A 9,854-nucleotide genomic window follows, 5' to 3' on the forward strand; every position below is an offset into this window, starting at 1 on the left:
TTTATTTTTGAATAATTTAAATATATTGAAACATGGAAAGAATATCCTGTGAATATGCATATACCCTATATTTGATTCAACAATTGCCAAACTACTGCAAATATTTTATATCTATATCCATTGTATTACATATTTTTATCTACATCAATTTGGCTGAATAATTTGGATGATGTTATGGTGCACCCCTTCAGCATGAATTTCCTAAGAACAAGGCCATTTTCCCAGTCAACCACAACACCATTAAGGCACTGAAGAAAGTAATATTATTGATATAGTAGTATTATCTGATATGCATTACATATTCAAAGTTGCTCAATTTGTACCTATAACATCCATTATGTTTTTCCCATTTGAAAATCCAATCAAGGACTACATATTGCATTGGTTGCTATATTTCTTGTTGTCTTTTACTCTATAGTAGTTTCTTCCTCTCAAGTGAAAAATTTTAAGAGTTCCAGCCAGTTATTTTGTAGAACGACCCTCAATTGAATTTGTTTGATTCTTTCCTCATGAATAGATTCAGATTAAATATTTTTAACACAATATTATATAGGTGATGTTGGTGCTTCTCAGTGTATCACATCAGGAGGTAAGTATTGTTTGTTTCTTGTGTTATTGATGATATTAGATTTGATTGCTTGGTTAATGTAAAGTATGCTAGATTCTTTACTAAAACGGTAACTTTGTGGCTAGGTACTTAATAAGTACAGTAAGAAACATTTTGAGAATGTGTAAAAGTTACACTTTGAGAATATATAAATATTCTGTTCTCTAGCAAGTTTTTCCCCAAAGGTTTCAGCACACATTGATGATCTTTGCCTAAATCAATTATAAAATTTGTGGCTGTAAGATTGTGATTATTTTTCTAATTCTATATTTCTATTAGATATATCAACACTCATACTTCAATAAAGAACATTCTCTCTCTTCCTTGTCTTTTGCATTGTGTTTGTTTGTTTTTGTTTGTTTGTTTTACCATGAGTAGGGACTCATGAATTATTTTTAATTAAATGTGTTATAGTCATGTCATGACCATCATTGTTTTTTGAGTGCCCAATTGTCCCCAAGTTGGCCAACAGGGGGCCTCTTCATGTTGGTTCTGGTGTACTTTTGATATATTTCCATCAGTTTACAAGCCCTTCCTTACTTACAGACACAACACACTGCTGGTTCAACATGTAATTTCTTGCCACACATGAGAAATTAACCATTTACCCCAAAATTCCAAGTGTCTTTTAGCAAGAAATGTTAATTTCCAGCCAAGATCTGGGTGCAAGGTATGCTGATGGCTACTGGGGAATCAGTAATGTTCACTGGCATGTTCAATAGATTATGCTAAGAAATATGTCCTTTTAAAAATAAAACTTTTTTAAAGAGGGTAAATCTTTGATTTTAGTTAATATTATTTCAATTATTAGCAAACAATTACCATATCCCACATTTTTAAAAAAGCTATCCTATTTCATCATTTATGTTGTAGGGCAAAGTAATGTACTTGTATTCACCATGATCTATTAGACTGTGAGTTCCTTGAGAAAAGTTCAGTAGTATTATTCATTCATTTCTTTATTTATTGTGTATTCATTTATCCAGCATACTTTTCATGTTCATGCTGCAGGGGGGTGGAGGCAGAATAGTAAACTTCCAGAGGAAGCAGTCATTAAGGATAACCTGGATCTTCAGGATCGTTAGTACATAGTTATCCAAAGAAAGAAGAAAAAGATATACAGAAGGTAATTAAAAGAAAGTGCCATGGCTTCTGACATGCATGAGTGAACACAGATCCCACTGCCACCACCCTGATGAAGGGCTTTCGCCAACACCATTTATTGGAGTGTGATTGCCAGTGGACTGAAAACACCTTGGCCCCTATAGTACAGCGGGTTCCTAACCTCGAGAGGCCACCTAACAAAGTTGGGGACCTAGTATCAGACCTCCAAAATTATAACACACAGACTGGGAATGCTAAACTGAACCTTGGTCCCCTGAAATCTTTCAGAAATAAACCCAGTCAACTGAACCTCTGATATGCTGTAATCAAGCCCCAAAGTATGTAAAAGAAGATAAAAGCCAAAAACCCATCCAAAGGATGGCAGCTTCAAAGCTTGAAGGAACATCAACCTACACAGATAAGAAAAAATCAGTGCAAGAACTTGGGCAACTAAAAAAGCCAGAGTGTCTTCTTACCTCCAAATGACTGCACTAAGTCCTCAGCAATAATTCTTAACCATGCTGAAATGGCAGAAAGAATAGAAATAGTATTCAGTATGTGGATAGGAACAAAGATCATTGACATCCAGGAAAAAGTGGAAACCCAATCCAAGGAATCTAAGGAATACAATACAATGATACAGGAGATAAAGACAAAATGGCTGTATTAAGAAAGAACTGAACTGATCTGATACAGCTGAAAAACTCACTTCAAGAATTTCATAATACAGTCACAAGTATTGACAAGAGAATTAAACAAGCTGAGGAAAGAATCTCGGGGATCAAAGACTGGTTCTTTGAAATAATGCAGTCGGAGAAAAATAAAGAAAGTACAATAAAGAAGGCTGGGTAAAACCTCCGAGATGTCTGGGATTATATAAAGAGACCAAATCTATGACTCATTGGCATTTCTGAAAAAGAGGGAATGAAAGCAAGAAACTTGGAAAACATATTTGAGAATATCATTCATGAAATTTCCCCAATCTCACTAGAGAGGCCACCATTCAGATCCAGGAAATGCAGAGAACCCCCCAACAACATACCATACAAAATGGTAATACAAAGACACATAGTCATCAGATTCTCCAAAATTGAAATAAAAGAAAAACTGTTAAAGGCAAATAGAAACAAGGGGAAGGTCACCTACAGAGGAAACCTCATCAGGCTAATAGTGTAACTTTCAACAGAAATCCTACAAGCCAAAAGAAAATGGAGGCCCATATTCAGCATTCTTAAAGAAAAGTTCCAACCAAGAATTTATTATCTAGCCAAACTTAGCTTCATAAGTGAAAGAGTAATGAGATCCTTTTCAGACAAGCAAATGCTGAGGGAATTCATTGCCATCAGACCTGCCTTACAAGAGGCTCATAGCAGAGTGCTATAAAGGTGGGAAGACCGTTACCGGCTACAACAAAAACATACTTAAGTACATAGATCATTGAAGCTACAAAGCAACAAAACAATCAAATCTAAGAACTAACAACACAATGACAGAATCACATCTGCAAATATCAATATTAACGTTGAATGTAAATTGGACAAAGAAGCAAGACCTAACTCTATGCTGTCTTCAAGAGACCCATCTCAAATGCAATGACACCCATAGGCTCAAAGTAAAGGGATGGAGAAAAAATCTACCAAGCAAATGGAAAACAGAAAAAAAGCAGGGATTACTATTCTAATTTCAAACAAATAGACTTTAAACCAACAATAACCAAAAGAAAACAAAAAAGTACATTACATAATGGTAAAGGGTTAAATTCAATAAGAATTAACTATCCTAAATATGTATACACCCAGATTTATAAAGCAAGTTATTGGAGACCTATGAAAAGACTTAGATAACCACACAGTAATAGTGGGAGACATCAACACCCCACTAACATTATTAGACAGATCATAGGGGTAGAAAACTAACAAAACCATTTAGAACCTGAACTCAACACTTGAACAAATAGGCCTAATAGATATCCACAGAGCTCTCCACCCAAAAACAATAGAATATACATTCTTCTCATCTGCATGTGGCACATACTCTACTATCAACCACACATTTGGTCATAAAACAATCGAGAGAACATTTTAAAAAAATGAAACCATACCAAATACACTTTGGGACCACACAGCAATAAAAATTGAAATCAGTGCCAAGAAATACTCTCAAAACCGTACAATTTCATGGAAATTAAACAACTACTCCTGAATGGCTTTTGGGTAATGAAATTAAAGCAGAATTCGAGAAATTCTTTGAAACTAATGAGAACAAAGATAAAACATACCAGTATTTCTGGGACACAGAAAAGCAATGTTTAGAGGGAAGTTTATAGCACTTGATAGCCACATCAAACAGTTTGAAAGATCTCAAATTAACAATCCAACATCACACCTACTAGAACTAGACAAACAAGAACAAACCAACCCCAAAGCTAGCAGAATACAAGAAATAATCAAATTCAGAGGTGAACTGAAGGAAACTGAGATGTGAGAAAATCTTTACAAAGATCAATGAGTCCAGGAGTTGGTTTTTTGAAGGAATAAATTGGAGAGCTAGACCACTAGCTAGATGAATAAAGAAGAAAAGAGAGAAGAGCCAAATAAACACAATCAGAAAAGACAAAGGGTATGTTACCACCAAACCCACAGAAATACAAAAAGCCCTCAGAGACTACTATGAACACCTCTATGTACACAAACTAGAAAACCTGGAAGAGAGGAATAAATTACTGGAAACATACAGCCTCCCAAAATAGAATGAAGAAGAAATTGAATGAATCCCTGGGTAGACCAATAATAATTTCCAAAACTGAATCAGTAATAAAAAGCCTACCAACCAGAAAAAGCTCAAAACCAAATGGATTCATAGCCAATTTCTACAGGTAAATAAATAAAAGCTGATATCATTCCTACTGAAACTATTCCAAGAAATAGATGAGGAGGAACTCCTCTTTAACTCATTTTATGAGGGCAGCATCATCCTGATAGCAAAATCTGGAAGAGATACACAAACACACAAAATAAAACTTCAGGCCAATATCCTTGATGAACACAGATGCAAAAATCCTCAACAAAATACTAGCAACCCAAATCCACCACATATAAAAAACTTAATTCACCATAATCAAGTGGGCTTTATTCCTGGGGTGCAAAGTTGGTTCAACACACACAAATCAATAAATGTGATTCATCATATAAGCAGAACTAGAAACAAAAACCACATGTTCATCTCAATACATGCAGAAAAGGCTTTTGATAAAATTCAGCACAGCTTCATGTTAAAAAGCTAGAGGCTCTACAAAGTAGGTCTTGAAGAAACATTCCTCAAAATAGTAAGAGCCATCTATGACAAACCCACAGCCAACATCATACAGAATGGGAAAAAGCTAGAAGCTTTTCTCTTGAGAACCAGAACAAGACAAGAAAGCCCACTCTCACCATTCCTATTCAACATAGTACCGTAAGTCCTAGCTAGAGCAAAAGGCAAGAGAAAGAAAGAAAAGGCATCATAATAGTAAGATAGAAAGTTAAACTGTATGTTTGCAGATAGTACTATTTTATACCTAGAAAGCCCCATAATCTCTGCCCAAATGCTCCTACATCTCATAAACAATTTAGTAAAGTTTCAGGATGCAAAATCAATTTACAAAAATCAGTAGCATAAATACACATCAACAACACCCAAGCCGAGAGCCAAATCAAGAGCACAATCCCATTCACAATAGCCCCCAAAAGAATAAAATACCTAGGAATACAGCTAATCAGAAAAGTGAAAAAAATCTTTACAATAAGAATTACAAAATACTGTTTAAAGAAATCACAGATGACACAAACAAATGGAAAAATATTTTATGCTCATGAATAGGAATCAATAGTGTTAACACAGTCATACATCTCAGAGCAATCTCCAGATTCAATGATCTTCCTATCAATCTACCAATGACATTCTTCACAGTATTAGAAAAAAACTATTTTAAAATTCATATGGAACCAAAAAAGAGCCCAAATAGCTAAGGCAATCCTAAGCAAAAATAACAAAGCTGAAGGCATTATGTTACCCAATTTCAAACTGTACTACAAGGCTGCAGTAACCAAAACATTATGGTACTAGTACAAAAAAACAGACACATAGACCAATGGAACAGAATAGACAGCTCAGAGGTAATGCCATATACCTAGAACCATCTGTCCTTTGACAAAGTCGACAGAAACAGAAAATACAAAAAGGACTCCCTACTTAATAAGTAGGGCTAAGATAACCATCTACACATATGCAAAAGATTGAAACTGAACCCTTTACATAATACACCACATACAAAAATCAACTCAAGATGGAATAAAGGCTTAAACGCAAAACATAAAAACCTGGAAGATAACCTAGGAAATACCGTTCTGCATATATCTTGGTGAAGATTTCATGACAAAAAGCAATTACAACAAAAACAAAAATTGACAAATGGGACCTAATTAAACTAAAGAGCTTCTGCACAGCAAAAGAAATTATCAACACAGCAAAAGAAACTATCAACACAAGAAACTAACAAAACAGACAACCTACAGGATGGGAGAATTTTTTTGCAAATTATGCATCCAACAAAGATCTAGTATCAAAAATCTATAAGGAACTTAAACAAATTTACAAGCCAAAAACAAACAACCTCATTAAAATGTTGGCAAAAGACATGAACAGACACTTTTCAAAAGAAGACATACACACGGCCAACAAGCATACGAAAAAATGGTCAACATCACTAGTCATTAGAGAAATGCAAATCAAAACCACAATAAGCTACCCATCTCATGCCAGGCAGAACAGCTATTATTAAAAAGTCAAAAAGTAATAGATGCTAGTGAGGTTGTGGAAAGAGAGGAATGCTTCCTGCTGCTAGTGGGAATTTAAATTACTTCAGCCGTTGTAGAAAACAGTGTGGTGATTTCTCAGCAAGCTGAAAACAGATTTACCATTCAACCCAGCAATCACATTATTGGGTATATGCTGAAAGGAATATAAATTGTTCTACCATAAAGACACATGCATGCACACATATGTTTATCACAGCACTATTCACAATAGAGAAGACATGGAATCAACCTAAATGCCCATCAATTGTACACTGGTAAAGAAACTGATACAGATACAGCATGGAATAGCCTGCAGCCATAAAAAGGAGTGAAATCATGTCCTTTGCAGTAACAGGGATGGAGCTGGAGGCCTTTATCCTAAGCAAACTAATGCAGATACAGAACACCAAATACTGCATGTTCTCACTTATAAGTTAGAGCTAAACATTGAGTGCATATGGACACAAAGAATAGAACGACAGACAGCAGGGCCTACTTGAGGGTGGAGAGTAGAAGGGAGAGGATTGAAAAGCTACCTATTGGGTACTATGCTTATTACCTGGTGATGAAACAATCCGTACACCAAACCCCTATGACATGCAATTTACCTGTGTACTAGGTTGACACAGAAGTAATTGTGGCTTTTGCAATTAAAAAGGATGGCAAAAACCACAATTACTTTTGCATCAACCTAACAACAAACCTGTACATGTATCCTTGAACCCAAAATAAAAGTTTTAGAAAGGATTGCTTCTGGCAAGGGGTAAAGCATATATGAGGGTCTTCAGGCCAGACTGCTTTCAAAAGGCATTGTGGTTCACTTGTGGTTGAGCCAGTAAGTGAATTCAATTGTGGTTGAGCCAGTAAGTGAATTTGTACTCCAAAATTCGGCAGAAATTAAGCCTAGATGGCATATAAAGGAAAACCACTGAGTAAAGCAGATATTGGGAAAACATTTTCAGAGAAGTACTATTAAAAAATTTTGCATTTTAAAATACAGTACATATTTTAAAATACTGTGGATAATTTTTTCTTTCTTTTTTATTTATTTATTTATTTATTTATTTAGAGATGGAGTCTCACTCTGTCCCCAGGTTGGAGTACAGTAGCTCAATCTCGGCTCACTGCAACCTCTGCCTCTCGGGTTCAAGCAATTCTTCTGCCTCAGCCTCTCCAGTAGCTGGGACTACAGGCATCCGCCACCACGCCCATCTAATTTTTGTATTTTTAGTAGAGACGGGGTTTCACCATGTTGGCCAGGATGGTCTCGATCTCTTGATCTCATGATCCACCCGCCTCAGCCTCTCAACGTGCTGGGATTACAGGTGTGAGCCACGATGTCTGGCCTGTGGACAATTTTTAAAGTAATCCTCAGAACGTAAGTAGATATATTGAAATTCCTCTAAGTGAACACCTCTCAGCAATTTTTTAAAAATAAATTGTTAAATTAACTATTGAATATATACAAAATAACTTGTATGAAATATACATAAGTTAAAAAAAAAAGCACCTAGTTACCCACGACCAATTTTAATTAACAGAAAATTACCATCACTTTTGAATCCCTGTGTATTCCAGGTCATCTCACTTAATTTCATTAACCTTCAAAAGTAACCATATACATTATTTAATTATGTACAGTTTTGACTTTAGTTTTTGTGTGTGTACTGTGTGTCTTCTGTAGAATTCTTTCTGCAGCATTATGTTCCTGAAAATCAATTTTTTGCTTCAAATTATAATCCATTCATCTTCAATGATCTAGTATTGAATCAGATAAATATACCGCTATCTACATTCTGCTATATGTGACCTGGTACATGTGGGCAAAACCTTCTCTGAAATAGGAATGAAATTGATTAGTCACTAAATATATACTTCTCAAATTAGCTAGACAATGCCAAACTGTTTTTACAAAGTGGTTTTACCAATTTGCCATTCTAACACCTATATGTGTGTGCCATTGTTTCATCAGCAAAATCAAGATGGTAGACATATCCATCACCTCTAAAAGTTTACTCTTGCCTCTTTCCTTTGGGGTTTTTTTTCCCTTGGTCAGGTTTTGTTAGATAGATTGCTAGCCATTTTGTATTACTGATACTATTACAAATGATATCTTAGTTTTAAAAATACATTTTCTAAACTATTATGATATAGAAAATCAACTTTATAAAATTTTAGTCAACTTTATTTTTTAGAGCAGTTTTAGATTCACAGCAAAATTGAGGGGAAGTTAATGTTTCCATTTACCTCCTTTGGCAGGTATATTGTTTCATTTGCCCTGTCCCCACCACCCCCAACATACGCACCCTTTCCCACTTCAGCATCTCCCACCAGAGTGGAACATTTGTTATGTTCAATGAGTCTACGTTAATGCATCATTATTACCCAAAGTCAATGGTTTACATTAGGGTTCATGCCTGGTATTCTACAATCTATGGCTATTGACACATGTAATGACATGTATCCACTATTATAGCATTCACTGAGCTTCCTGGATCTGTAGTTTGGTATATGACATTAAGTTAAGGAAATTCTCAATTATCATTGCTTCAAGTATATCTTCCATGTCTTTTCTCTCTTCTCTTTCTTTTATTCCATTACTCATACGTTATACATTCTGTGGTTTTTCCAGAGTTCTTGGATATTCTGTTCTAGGTTTTTGTTATGGTTTTCAGTATTTTTTTTTTCTCTTGGATTTTCAGTTTTGGAAGTTTCTATTGACTTGTCCTAAAGCTCAGAGATTCTTTTCAAGGCTATGTCTAGTCTACTAATTAAAGGCATTTAGTTTTGACTCAGTATCTTTTATCTCAAACATTTTTCAAATTCTTTCCTGGAATTTTCATCACTCTGCTTATATTACTCATCTGTTCTTGCATATTGTCTACTTTGTCTATTAGATCCTTTAGCACAATTGTTTTAAATCTGTGGTCTGATAATTCCAACATTCCTGCATACCTGGGTTTGGTTTTTATGCTTTCTCTGTCTCTTAAATCATCTTTTTTACTTCTGAGTGTGTCTTGTATATTTTGCTAAAAGGCAAACATGATAGAAGAAGAGATAGGGAAGAATTCTGTAGTCCTAAAGGATTAGGTCTCAAGCTTTTAATGAGCCTGTATCCCTGGGCTGTGAGCTTCACAAGTGCCTTTCAATTTGTTTACATACTTCACCCTGCTAGATGATACAGGATGGCTAGAGCTGGCTGGAGATGGGTACTTCTCTTCCCCTAGGTCAGTTAGGCTTTGGTAAAATCCCACCAGTTAGGCTTTGGTAAAATAGTTTCTCTTGAAGATATGCCTTATTAAGAAGGA

The sequence above is a fragment of the Papio anubis genome, chromosome 15 (assembly GCF_008728515.1).
Source record: "Papio anubis isolate 15944 chromosome 15, Panubis1.0, whole genome shotgun sequence".
Lineage (NCBI taxonomy): Eukaryota > Metazoa > Chordata > Mammalia > Primates > Cercopithecidae > Papio > Papio anubis.